Raw genomic sequence first — 14,433 nt, forward strand, 5'->3', positions numbered from 1 at the left:
TCTCCACCTGAAAGACCATACACTAGACCGAAAGTCTCACACCTTCTAGTAGCCGTAGAAGGGGCTCACTGGCTACGGCTCTGAAACTAAGCCTAGGTATCAAGGTCTCATCGTTCTTAAACATATCATCTCTATTGGGAGTGCAGAACATCCTATCTTGAATTGGTCAGGGAGCCAGGTAATCTGAAACCCTTCTAACCTCGCAACTGTGGTCGTACCCTTCATCCCTTCATTCTTCACCGTACCGAGTTTTCTGAGCGCAAGAGCAGCAGATCATCCGTGTGGTAACTCCTTACTTCGTACCGAAAACATTCCAGTAGCGGTAGAAGTTCCTCAGTGGGTACGGCTCCAGAAGTCAAATCGGGAGATCGGTTTATATGGGACCTGTATCCAAATCTGCACCGATATGTCCCACCTGCATTCCCCAACGATCTTCATCAATATTAAGTATCTGTGCAAAATTTAAAGCGACTGGTTTTACACGTTCGACCTCTAACGTGATTTCGACAAGATCGAATCAGAATGTCGAGACGATCCAGAATATATAAACTTTATGGGATCGGGGATCAATATTTCGAGGTGTTACAAACGGAATGACTAGGACGGACGGACGGAGGGACGGAGGGACGGACGGAGGGACGGACGGAGGGACGGACGGAGGGACGGACGGAGGGACGGACGGAGGGACGGACGGAGGGACGGACGGAGGGACGGACGGAGGGACGGACGGAGGGACGGACGGAGGGACGGACGGAGGGACGGACGGAGGGACGGACGGAGGGACGGACGGAGGGACGGACGGAGGGACGGACGGAGGGACGGACGGAGGGACGGACGGAGGGACGGACGGAGGGACGGACGGAGGGACGGACGGAGGGACGGACGGAGGGACGGACGGAGGGACGGACGGAGGGACGGACGGAGGGACGGACGGAGGGACGGACGGAGGGACGGACGGAGGGACGGACGGAGGGACGGACGGAGGGACGGACGGAGGGACGGACGGAGGGACGGACGGAGGGACGGACGGAGGGACGGACGGAGGGACGGACGGAGGGACGGACTGAGGGACGGACGGAGGGATAGACGGACGGACGGACATGGCAAGATCGAATCAGAATGTCGAGACGATCCAGAATATATAAACTTTATGGGATCGGGGATCAATATTTCGAGGTGTTACAAACGGAATGACTAGGTTAGTATAGCCCCATCCTATGGTGGCGAGTATAAAAAAAATTAGAAAAATTATTGTTTTGGAATTTTTACTTTGGAATCATACCACAAGTATGCGTTTTCTAATTAAAAAATGCTTAAGTTTTTTAGTCTTTTAACACATTTACTTATCAATTCCCTTCCTCATTCATTCATATTCCTCTATGCGCAGGTGTAGCAGAATACATTCACCTTTCGTAGGCGTTAGTTGTGTTAATCGAATTTTATTTGACTCGTGCTCAATCAATAACATTAAAAAACAACTAAGCATTGACCATAAAATGAAAGAAATATTTTCCTATGATTACTGAAGTATTCTTCAAAGGACACAATGAAGAGGGAGAGGGAGAAAAATAATAACAGCATAAGAATGCTTAGTTGGGAAATAGATGTCAGCACACCTGCCTGTACATCATCATCCTAGGGGGCAACTACTTGCTTCTGCTTAGTCTTCCTATTTGTAGACAAATGCCTTAGAACACTCATCTACTTCACATTTATCTTTGGCTCCTGTTTGAGTGTGCACCTTTGACAGGTGAATGTGTTAATGATCCTTAGAGGATCATCATCGAATGCATTGCGTAAGAACATCAATATTCGCAGGTGCCTGCGGGTGAGCAATGTCAGCAATTTATGGTCTACAACTAATGAGGAAAATACATGGGTTTTATCTTTTTTTTAGTTTTTAATTCACCAAGAGAATTTTTTATATTGCCTTTAGGGGGAAATAAATTTTACACATTTTATGGGGGCTTGATGGTGAGGGGATATTTTTTTAGGGGTTATTTAAAGCAATAGATAATCCTTATACGGTTTTAAGGGAAATATGAAAAACTAGCAGTAGATTTTAATAAAATTTTAAAAATGTGTATAAGACAAAATTTTCTTTCTTATAAAAATTTAATAATTTGTGTTCCGTGTTCTAAAACTTAAATCAATGGCGTCGGGGTTTTATCACATAGAAGGTCCCGTCGCTCTCATTTGTGCACAAAGTAGAGGTCGCAGTTTTCTTCCGATCTTCCGGTCTTAAAATTTGGTACAGGCATGTTTTTCGGCCTAGAGACGAAGCCTATTGAAATTGGTAAAAATCGGTTCAGATTTGGATATAGCTTCCATATATATGTTCGTCCGATTTGCTGTAATAATGCAATAAAGTGGTCATTTGATAATCGATACTCTTGATATTTGGTGGGAAGGATTTGCTTATGATTCTTGACATTACTAGCAAATTTTATAGAAATCGGTTCAGATCTAGATACAGCGCTCAGATATATATATCGCCTGATTTTCACTCCTGCAGCCATTGCAAGCGCATTTATTGACCAATCTTCCCAAAACTTTGTACAACGCTTTCCTCGATGACTTCCATAATGTCTATGAAGTTTGCTCGAAATCGGTTCAGATTTAGATATAGCTGCCATATATGTGTTCGTCCGATTTGCAGTAATATTGCAATAAAAAAGTCATTTGTTGACCGATTCTCTCGAAACTTAGCAGAAAAGATTTTCTCGTAACTCTCGACATTATAGGTGAATTTCATGGAAATCGGTTCAGATTTAGATATAGCTGTCATATATATATCGCCCGATTTTAACTTCTAGAGTCACAGCAAGCGTATTTATTGGCCAATCCTGCCAAAATTTTGCACAACGCTTTTCACGATGACTGCCAAATTTTCTAAGAAGTTTGTTCCGAAATCGATTCGTTTTATAATGACAAAATTTTATATTAATAATATTCTATTGGGTTGCCCAAAAAGTAATTGCGGATTTTTTAAAAGAAAGTAAATGCATTTTTAATAAAACTTAGAATGAACTTTAATCAAATATACTTTTTTACACTTTTTTTCTAAAGCAAGCTAAAAGTAACAGCTGATAACTGACAGAAGAAAGAATGCAATTACAGAGTCACAAGCTGTGAAAAAATTTGTCAACGCCGACTTTATGAAAAATCCGCAATTACTTTTTGGGCAACTCAATACAAAGACAACATTCAGAATTAGATGTATCTCCCATCAGGGACGTAGCCCTGGGGGGGTACCTCGTTTTATAATGACAAAACTTTATATATATAATATTCTACAAAGACAACATTTTGCTGAGGCCAAGGCAACCTCAAAATTGTAATGAAATTCTTGAAAAAAAAAAATGTATTGAAATTTTTTTTAAAAAAATTTTAAAATATTTTTTTAAAAAAATTTTAAAACATTTTTCTAGAGAAAAAATTTCTGCGGGGGCCGGACCCCTCTGACACCTAAGAATTTTGAGAAATTTTTTCGTTTGATTTTTGGGATATAAAAAATGCTGGTTTTTATCAAGCCAATTTTCCCCCAAAACAAGCCAAATTTCCCCAAAAATTGTTGTAACTGGTTTCAGTTGTCTACTTTACGCCAATACAAATTACATTACGATACCTCTTTTCTAACTCGAGCTAGAATTTTTCTAAGGCAGCTCTATTCTTGGGTATTTTTCCTCGTTTATGCGAACCTGGGCCACGGGGCAGCAGCAAGCACCGTTGCCGTTGTATACCGTTGGAAGCCATTAATACAGCTTTCAAAAGATATTAGCACTGTGTTGGCAATCAGTGTAAAATTCAGCTCTGACTTCGAAGCCTATAATACAACTACCAAAAGATTTTAGCACTGTGTTCGCAATCAGTGTAAACTTCAACTCTGACTTTATGACCAAATGGCACCGAAGATGTGTCAGTTCCGGCATCAAATAACTACCACCATTTAAAAAAAAATTGAAGTATCTTTACCAATTTCACAGTAACAAGAACTTTGGTAATTTTCGATTTTAAAAAAATGTGTGATGGCCCCCCCCTCAAAATAAAATCCTGGCTACGTCTCTGGCTCCAATGTATATGTTCGTCAGATTTTGAATAATTTGCAATAATGTTGGCATTTGTCAACCGTAGTTAAAACAGTTTGAACATATTTGCTCGAAATGTGATACGGATTGTTTGATACCCATCTGAAAACATACGGCAAGGTCCATCAGAATGAAGCTCCCATTTTGTACCTATAGGGTAAGTGTAGGGTATTATAAAGTCGGCACCGCCCAACTTTTGCCTTTCCTTACTAATTTTGTATAATAACAAACATATTGAAGTATAATCGAACTTAGTAAGAGGAAAACCACCGCTGAAAATTTTTCTAATGTTAACACCGTATTTGAACCCAGGCGTTCGGCATCATAGGTGAACGTGCAACCTCTACGCCACGGTGGCCTTCCTCACAAATCATAAATGTTGTACCATTTTTTGAGTAAAATGTCCCAGATTTAAAATTTTGCAGCTTCTCAATTGCCGAAGTTTTGACATTTACTTTCTTCTTTACTGTTCTCTTTGAAAATAATTTTAGATTAATTACAAAAAGAAAATGTATTGACGAAAATTCTGGGGGCGGCTACTGATTTTCTGGGATTGATAAGCCATCCCCCCTCCCAAGGACTCGTCTAGCTACGCCCATGTAAATTTTTTTCTTAAAATGTTGTTTTAACTGAACAGCATTAAAAATAGCAATCCAGTCATAAAGCATTGTCATCCAGAAATACATTTTCGTTGTGTCACAAACCATAAAACAAACCTTCAGCGACTCAAATTCTGTAGTTTTTCTCTCAACTCCTTTCACCTTAAGACAGCTGTCAATGACTTTATTTCCTTAAATGTTTATAGTTTATTATTATTATTATTTTTACAACATCACCGCCAACATGTCAATTGTCTTGTTATCTAATCAATATTTTCCTCAATTCATTTCTTTTTTATTTCAGCCACCTTCCACCTTCACTTTTTGCTTCCTCTTCGACATTGGGTAGATCGATCGGCTACCACAGATCCTCCTCACACATCCTATATAAAAAAGTACCGTCGATAATCAACATTGTGCTACAATAATGACTTGAGACGAAATGCAAGTACCCACAAGAGATACAACAAAAAAAAAAACAACGAAGAGGACATAATTACTGGCAGCGGAGTCTTTTTGGTGTAACACGAGCTCACAAAATACACCTGTACCTGGGAGGAGGGTAGATCAAGCGAAAAAGGCCAAAAGACTTCGAAAGAGTCACGCCACACCAGGAAAATGTGATCATCATTATTCATGTCTTTCGACTACGACAACTACAGGGGTTATTAACATAAATGACTTTTAAAAATGCGGCTGTTTGGGTAAGTTTTCAATATGAGGCAGAAAAAAAAAACCTATTGAAATTTTCATGTTTTCTTACGATGATCTCAAGAATGAACCCCCATTCTTTTGAGAAACTATGCAAGGAGGGGTAGCATTTTAAAGAATGCGCAAGGCACCCTCACCCTCATCATTAGTGAGCGTTAAACATCCCTACTAGTTGATGTAACTGTAGCGAAAATTATTAGGCACCAGGGTTGCCAACATTATTTGTCCATAAAAAATTGAGGACAAAAAAAAACCAATTTTGAACAAATTTTACATCGACATAAAATTTAGACAAAATTTTCTGAAAAAAAACCGAAAAAAATCTTTAAAAACAAAAATTGCGGCTTCCAGTGGCTCCAGAAGCCAAATCGGGAGATCGATTTATATAGGAGCTATATCAGATTCTTGACCGATTTGAACCGTACTTAGCACAGTTGATGGAAGTCAAAACAGAACACTATGTGCAAAATTTCAGCCAAATCGTACAAAAATTGAGGCTTGTAAGGGCTCAAGAAGTCAAATCTGGAGATCGGTTTATATGGGAGCTATATCAGGTTCTTGACCGATTTGAAGCGTATTTCGCACAGCTATTGAAAGCCATATCAAAACACCACATGCAAAATTTCAGCCAAATCGGACAAAAATTGTGGCTTGTAAGGGCTCAAGAAGTCAAATCGGGAGATCGGTTTATATGGGAGCTATATCAGGTTCTTGACCGATTTGAACCGTATTTCGCACAGCTATTGAAAGCCATATCAAAACACCACATGCAAAATTTCAACAAAATCGGACAAAAATTGCGGCTTCCAGTGGCTTAAGAAGTCAAATCGGGAGATCGGTTTATATGGGAGCTATATCAGGTTCTTGACCGATTTGAACCGTATTTGGCACAGTTATTGAAAGCCATATCAAAACACCACATGCAAAATTTCAGTCAAATCGGACAAAAATTGAGGCTTGTAAGGGCTCAAGAAGTCAAATCGGGAGATCGGTTTATATGGGAGCTATATCAGGTTCTTGACCGATTTAAACCGTATTTGGCACAGTTAATGGAAGTCAAAACAGAACACTATGTGCAAAATTTCAACAAAATCAGACAAAAATTGCGGCTTCCAGTGGCTCAAGAAGTTAAATCGGGAGATCGGTTTATATGGGAACTATATCAGGTTATTGACCGATTTGAAACGTACTTAGCACAGTTGATGGAAGTCATAACAAAACACTATGTGCAAAATTTCAACAAAATCGGGCAAAAATTGCGGCTTGTAAGGGCTCAAGAAGTCAAATCGGGAGCTCGGTTTATATGGGAACTATATCAGGTTATTTACCGATTTGAACCGTACTTAGCACAGTTGATGGAAGTCAAAACAGAACACTATGTGCAAAATTTTAGTCAAATCGTACACAAATTGCGGCTTCCATCGGCTCAAGAAGTCAAATCGGCAGATCGGTTTATATGGGAGCTATGTCTAAATTTGAACCGATATGGCCCATTTGTAATCCCCGACGACCATACATCCATACTATATATGTGTGCAAAATTTCAAGCGGCTAGATCTACGCGTTCGACCGCCATCGTGATTTCGATAGACGGACTTTATGAGGTCCTAGATCAATATTTCGATGTATTACAAATGGAATGACTAGATTAGTATACCCCCATCCAATGGTCAATCATCAATTCCGAAACCCCTAAAATAGGTTTATTGTCTAATAATAAATAGAGCATGACCATATGGGACCCTTAATCGGCGGATCGGTCTATATGGCAGCTATATCCAAATCTCTACCGATCGAGGCCAAATTCAAGAAGAATATTGATTGGGCCTTACACAACTCACTGTCTCAAATTTCAGCGAAATCGGATTATAAATGTGCCTTTTATGGGTCCAAGACTTTAAATCGAGAGATCGGTCTATATGGCAGCTATATCCAAATCTGAACCGATCTGTCTCAAATTTCGGCGACACCGGACAATAAATTCGTCTTTTATGGGCCCAAAACCTTAAATAGAAAGATTGGTCTATATGGCAGCTATATCCAAATCGCAACCGATCGGAGCCAAATTTAAGAAGAATGTAGGCGCTGCAGAGAGGGCTGCGTTCGTTCATTTTCAAAAAATTGTGAAATTTAATGATATTCGCCCTAACAGGCAAAAAAACTTGAAAAGAGCCCGGCTGGGATTCGAACCTGGCCACACGGAGCAACAGCAAGAGCCGTTACCGTTGTGTAGCGTTGGAAGCCATCAATATAACTTCCAACACACGCACAGAATCATGTGTACCATGGAAGTAGTGTAATTGTCGCAGAAAAAAAGTCTGTCATTACACAAAACACATGCATTGGGAAAAAGTACAGCTAATAGACAGGGCTGTCGAGCGTGGTTAATGTGTGAGTTCTATCATAGAGGCGTTTTAGTAATTAATACGTTTCAAATACATCATACCAACGCACGGCCCTTGAAACCATCACACCTTACATGAAGGAAAAGCCTTCTAACCCACAGCGAAACGCGTCCCATAGTGGTTGGTTTGTGTTGCCTATCTCTGGATTTCCTTTTCCATTTGTAACGAAAATCTCCGATCATTGAGCCCGTCTCGAAGGAAAAACAAACAAAACTTGTGAAATATATTTTTGACAAAACTTTCTTTATATATATTTAAAATTTAATGTGGTGGCAACACTGTTTATGACTCCAGCGAAGATCAAGTCACCACCGCGCTGTCAAAGCCATCGACTCAATTATCATAGTCATCATCGCTAGCCGAATTGGTGGTAGTTTGTTGTGATAGCCACTGGTGGTATTTTAATTGAACTGGTATTTTTCCCGAACTCCTTACACACCATAGCTTGGTGGCAGTTAGTTGATATGTTTGATGCAAGCGCTTGATTGATTTACTAGACCATGGCCCATATAGAGAGTGCTATGACGTTTTTCCATTTATTCTTCCCTCCTATTTGAACCAGGTTTTGGTATAGCGCGCGCGCTATTTGTTGCTCTGTTGTGACATGCCTTGAACAAAAATACTCCAAAAAATCCTCAGGTGTCTTTAACCGTTGGTTCGTTGGTTTTCTTTATGGCCGTTTCATTTGGTGCATAACTGTGAGTATTGAATTTGTAGTGGAAATTACTGGCGGCTATATTTCGATTAACCTCTAGTTTTTACACCTGTCTGCGTGTTAAACTACAACAACAGTGGTGGTGGAGTAAGGCCGACACCACCACCATTCAGTATGGGGGTTCAACTGTCAATTTGGCATTCGTGTAATACAAGTGTTGTGGTATGGATCGCATCGCTTGATCTTTCCATGGCATTGGTAACGTTAATTACACCTAAGAGAAATTTTCGAATTTACATATTCCAATGGAATTTTAACATATACAGAATTTTGTACAGAATTTCATGAAAATGCTGACCAAGCATAATTGGGAAAACTTTGTGGGTATAGGGAATGTCATGGCCGAAGCCTGATAATGAGTAATAAAATTTGCCCATATCAGATAAGAGAGACAGACTACTGCATATTTATAAATGCAAATGAGAGTTTAAAACAAAAATATGATATAAAGTTTATGAATAAACTGAATATGAATAATGGTAGATCTGGGCCAGAAAGTTGTCGAAGAGCCCAACGCAACTCACTGTCCCAAATTTTGGCTAAATCGGACAATAAATGCGCCTTGTATGGGACCAAGACCCTAAATCGAGAGATCGATCTATATGGCAGCTATATTCAAATCTGGACCGATCTGTGCCATATTGCAGAAAGATGTCGAAGGGCCTAACACAACTCACTGTCCCAAATTTTCGCTTAATCGGACAATATATGCGCTTTTTATGGGACCAACACCTTAAATCGAGAGATCGCTCTATATGGCAGCTATATCGAAATCTGGACCGATCTGGGCCAAATTAAAGACGAATGTCAAAGTGCCTCACACAACTCCTTGTCCCAAATTTCGGTGACATCGGATAATAAATGCGTCTTTTATGGGCCCAAGACCTTAAATCGAGAGATCGGTCTATATGGCAGTTATATACAAATCTGGACCGATCTGGGCCAAATTAAAGACGAATGTTGAAGGGCCTAACACAACTCTTTGTCCCATATTTCGGAAAAATCGGACAATAAATGCGTCTTTTAGGGGCCTAAGACTTTAAATTGAGAAATCGGTCTATATGGCAGCTATATCCAAATCTGGACCGATCTGTGCCATATTGCAGAAAGATGTTGAAGGGCCTAACACAACTCACTGTCCCAAATTTTAGCTAAATCGGACAAAAAATGCGCCTTTTATGGGACCAAGACCTTAAATCGAGAGATCGGTCTATATGGCAGCTATATCCAAAACTGAACCGATCTGAGCCAAATTGAATATGGACGTCAAAAGGCCTTACACAACTCACTGTCCCAAATTTCGGCGACATCGGATAATAAATGCGCCTTTTATGGGCCAAAAACCCTAAATCGAGAGATCGGTCTATATGGCAGCTATATCCAAATCTGGACCGATCTGTGCCATATTGCAGAAAGATGTCGAAGGGCCTAACACAACTCACTGTCCCAAATTTTAGCTAAATCGGACAATAAATGCGTCTTTTATGGGCCCAAGACCTTAAATCGAGAGATCGGTCTATATGGCAGCTATATCCAAATCTGGACCGATCTGGGCCAAATTGCAAAAAGATATCGAGGGGCCTAACATAACTCACTGTCCCACATTTCGGCGACATCGGATAATAAATGCGTCTTTTATGGGCCCAAAACCTTAAATCGTGAGATCGGTCTATATGGCAGCTATATCCAAATGTGAACCGATCTGAGCCAAATTGAAGATGGACGTCGAAGGGCCTAACGCAACTCACTGTCCCAAATTTCGGCGACATCGGACGATAAATGCGCCTTTTATGGGTCCAAAACCTTAAATCGAGAGATCGGTCTATATGGCAGCTATATCCAAATCAGGACCGATCTGGGCCAAATTGCAAAAAGATATCGAGGGGCCTAACATAACTCACTGTCCCACATTTCGGCGACATCGGATAATAAATGCGCCTTTTATGGGCCCAAAACCTTAAATCGAGAGATCGGTCTATATGGCAGCTATATCCAAATCTGAACCGATCTGAGCCAAAGTGAAGATGGACGTCGAAGGGTCTAACACAACTCATTGTCCCAAATTTCAGCAAAATCGGACAATAAATGCGCCTGTTATGGGTCCAAGACCTTAAATCGAGAGATCGGTCTATATGGCAGCTATATCCAAATCTGGACCGATCTGAGCCAAATTGAAGATGGGCCTAATATAACTCACTGTCCCAAATTATGGCTTAATCGGTTAAAAAATGCGCTTTTTATGGCCCCAAAACCTTAAATCGAGAGATCGGTCTATATGGCAGCTATATCCGAATCTGAACCGATCTGAGCCAAATTGAAGATGGACGTCGAAGGGTCTAACACAACTTAACCTCCCAAATTATGGCTTAATTGGATAAAAAATGCGCCTTTTATGGGTCCAACACCTTAAATCGAGAGATCGGTCTATATGGCAGCTATATCCAAATCTGAACCGATCTGGGCCAACTTAAAGGCGAATGTTGAAGGGCCTAACACAACTCACTGTACCAAATTTCAGCAAAATTGAATAATAAATGTGGCTTTTATAGGCTTAAGACCCTAAATCGGCGGATCGGTCTATAAGGGGGCTATATCAAGATGTTATCCGATATAGTCCATCTTCTAACTTAACCTGCTTATGGACAAAAAAAGAATCTGTGCAAAGTTTCAGCTCAATATCTCTATTTTTAAAGACTGTAGCGCGATTTCAACAGACAGACGGGCAGACGGACGGACATGGTTAGATCGTCTTAGGTTTTTACGCTGATAAAGAATATATCTACCTTATAAGGTTGGAAATAGATATTCCGATGTGTTCCAAACGGAATGAAAAAATGAATATACCCTCATCCTTCGGTGGTGGGTATAAAAATTATGACCAAATTGCAAATTGCAAATTTTGCCCATGAACATTCCACTAAGGAACAGGGGCAAATTTCTCACATATCAATGGGTGCAGTCCGATTCAAGTTTAAGCTCAATGATAAAGGGCCTCCTTTTTATAGCCGAGTCCGAACGGCGTGTCGCAATGCGACACCTCTTTTGGTGAGAAGTTTTACATGGCATAGTACCTCACAAATATTGTCAGCATTAGGAGGGGAAAACCACCGCTGAAATTTTTTTTTTCTAATGGTCTCGCCAGGATTCGAACCCAAGCGTTCAGCGTCATAGGCGGACATGCTAACCTCTGCGCTACGGTGGCCCCGTATTGACCTTCAACTCAATTTATTTTGTATACATTTTTAACAAAATCCATGGTGGTGGGTTCTCACGACTCGGCCCGGCAGAATTTAATACGCTTTTTTTCATTTTTCAAGTTTTTTGTTAGGGTTAGGGCGAGATCATTTAATTTCGCTCTAACAGGCAAAAAAATTGAAAAATTAAAAATTCGGCAGAGCCCTGCCAAGATTCGAACCTGGGCACACGAAGCAACAGCGGGAGCCATTGCCGTTGTCTTAGCGTTCGAAGCCATCAATACAACTTCCAATAGATGCACAAAATCATGTGTAGTACGGAAGAAGTGTAATTTGTCACAGAAAAAAAGTCTGTCATTACACTCAAACACATGCATTGGGAAAAGTGCAGCTAATAGACAGAGCTGTCGAGCGTGGTTAATGTGTTACTTGTATCATAGAGGCGTTTTCGCAATTAATACGTTTCAAATGCAACATACCAACGCATGGCCCTTGAAGCCATCACACCTAATATGGTTGAAAAGTCTTCTAACCAAAGACGAAACGCGTCCCATAGTGGTTGGTGTGTCTTTGGCTTTCCTTTTCCATTTGCATCTTCGATCATTGAGCTCGTCTCGAAGCAGAAACAAACAAAGATTATTTTTTATAAAAAATTTCCTTTAGAAATCCTACATCTCCTTTGAATAGCTCCCAGTTTCGGATCTGAAATTCTATCGAAACTTTTATGATAACTAAATTCATATTTGTTATGCCCTTTCGCAGAATAAAAAAAAAATAAATATGAATTATATAAAAGATTAAAAAAAATAAATAATAATTCCTTTGTACTCATATACGAGTATGTGTGTGTGCTCCCCCTTGTCGGAAACTGTTGGAATTTATCGAACATAATACACGAAAACAATTTTCTGTGCATAATTTTCATTTTCAATATAATTAATGATCATTTGATGTAATAAATACGCGAATTGCCAAGAGTAGTTCGTAGTTCGGTTTGAATTTGTTACGAGTCATGCTCGAATTCAACAAATTGACCACAATTCTTGACATGCAAACCCGCAACTGCAGCGTGCAGCGTTCGGCGTGCAACAGCAGCGGCCACAATTAAACCGGACTCGTTTTAACCACCATTTGACCAGAAACAACTAAAAAAAATTGTTCTTGTTGTTGTTGTTTTTTATCGGTAGGACCACAGCCAGACAAAGGGGGAAAATGACGATGACGCTAATGATGGTCGTGGCAATGGTCTCTCTGGTCTTCGATCCCCTTACCCTGGGCATAGTGGTTGGTCGTACCAATGACGATGTTGACGAAGTGGTGTTGGCGGTGGCGATTTGTATGTTCTTGTGGCCGTTTTTTGCATGGCATTTTGCAATTGTTATCAGTGCAAAATAATCTTGGAAAAAAAAACTTCCACAAAAAAAGTCTGCAAAAAATAGTTCAATACAGTATGACTGACTGAATGAAGGCATGCCAAGCTGCATAGCAGGCAGGCGGTAAGCGAAGCGTAAAGTCGCGTCGTTTGCTTTAATTTAAACTAAAAATACAAAAAAAAACACACGCAAATTCAAAAATCGTCTATTAATAATGCCGCCCAAATAACGACAATCGACTCTGCAAAGGGGGCGCCAATTTGCCAAGGCTAGTGCCCTAGCCGCTCTTTGTCAGAGGGAATTATGCTCACTTGAGAGTCTCTTCATTTGGAGGACATGTTATGAAGACTAGCAGCCTGCTTGTTAGAGGAAACCCTGATCATTTATTTCCCTTGTTTTAATGTTCGAAATCCATTTCAGGGTAATTACAATTTAATTCATCACTAATGTGCTCATCAAATCAGTATTGCCAAGGGAAAAATGTTTATCGCAATTTCATTTTCGACCAAGAAAAATCATCAGAAGGAGATGTCAAATGGATCATGGGTGCTTTACAACCATTCCAACTGGAGTAAGTGGTAAAGCACACATCTGAACTTGAACAGGGCTCTTTAAGTCGACTTGGTTTGTTGTTTTCTATTGCGCCTATGAAACAAGACGACCTAAAGAGCCCTGTTCAAATTCAGATTTGTAAAGCACCCATGATCCATTTGACTGGCATCTCCTTCTGATGATTTTTCTTGATCGAACATGAAAATGCGATAAAGGAAACCAGGGACACCTCATGGGGGGAAAAGTTTTTTACATGGCATTCTACCATAAACAGCATTAGGAGAGGATAAACATCGCAGACATTTTTTATGTTCTCTCTAGGATTCAAACCCAAACGTTGCATGTCATAAGCGGATATGTTAACCTCTGTGCCACGGTGTTCTCCGCGGACCGACGGACATGGCCATTTCGAATCAGAAAATGATTCGACTTCAGTGATATGCAATACTACACACACTATTGCAGATTTTTATGTACGTACACGGGGAAAAAATCACATGCAAGCCGTTGGACCCGACCCTGTAAAGGTCGTCTCAAAATTCTTTCGATTTAGCAATGTCTGCATGGACAGACACAGTCCTTTTGTCCACCTAACCATTCATAAGTTCTAATCACGCTATAGTCTTTTAAAAATTTAACTATTGAGTTGAAAATTGGCACAGACTCGTATTTCTTTATTACGCAGGCCATGCTCTTGAATCGGTCAAATCGGACCATATTAAGATATATCTGCCATATAGACCGATATGCCAATGTAGGGTCTTAAACCCATAAAAAAAGGTGAGATCTACTAGAA

The sequence above is a fragment of the Stomoxys calcitrans genome, chromosome 4 (assembly GCF_963082655.1).
Source record: "Stomoxys calcitrans chromosome 4, idStoCalc2.1, whole genome shotgun sequence".
Classification (NCBI taxonomy): Eukaryota; Metazoa; Arthropoda; class Insecta; order Diptera; family Muscidae; genus Stomoxys; species Stomoxys calcitrans.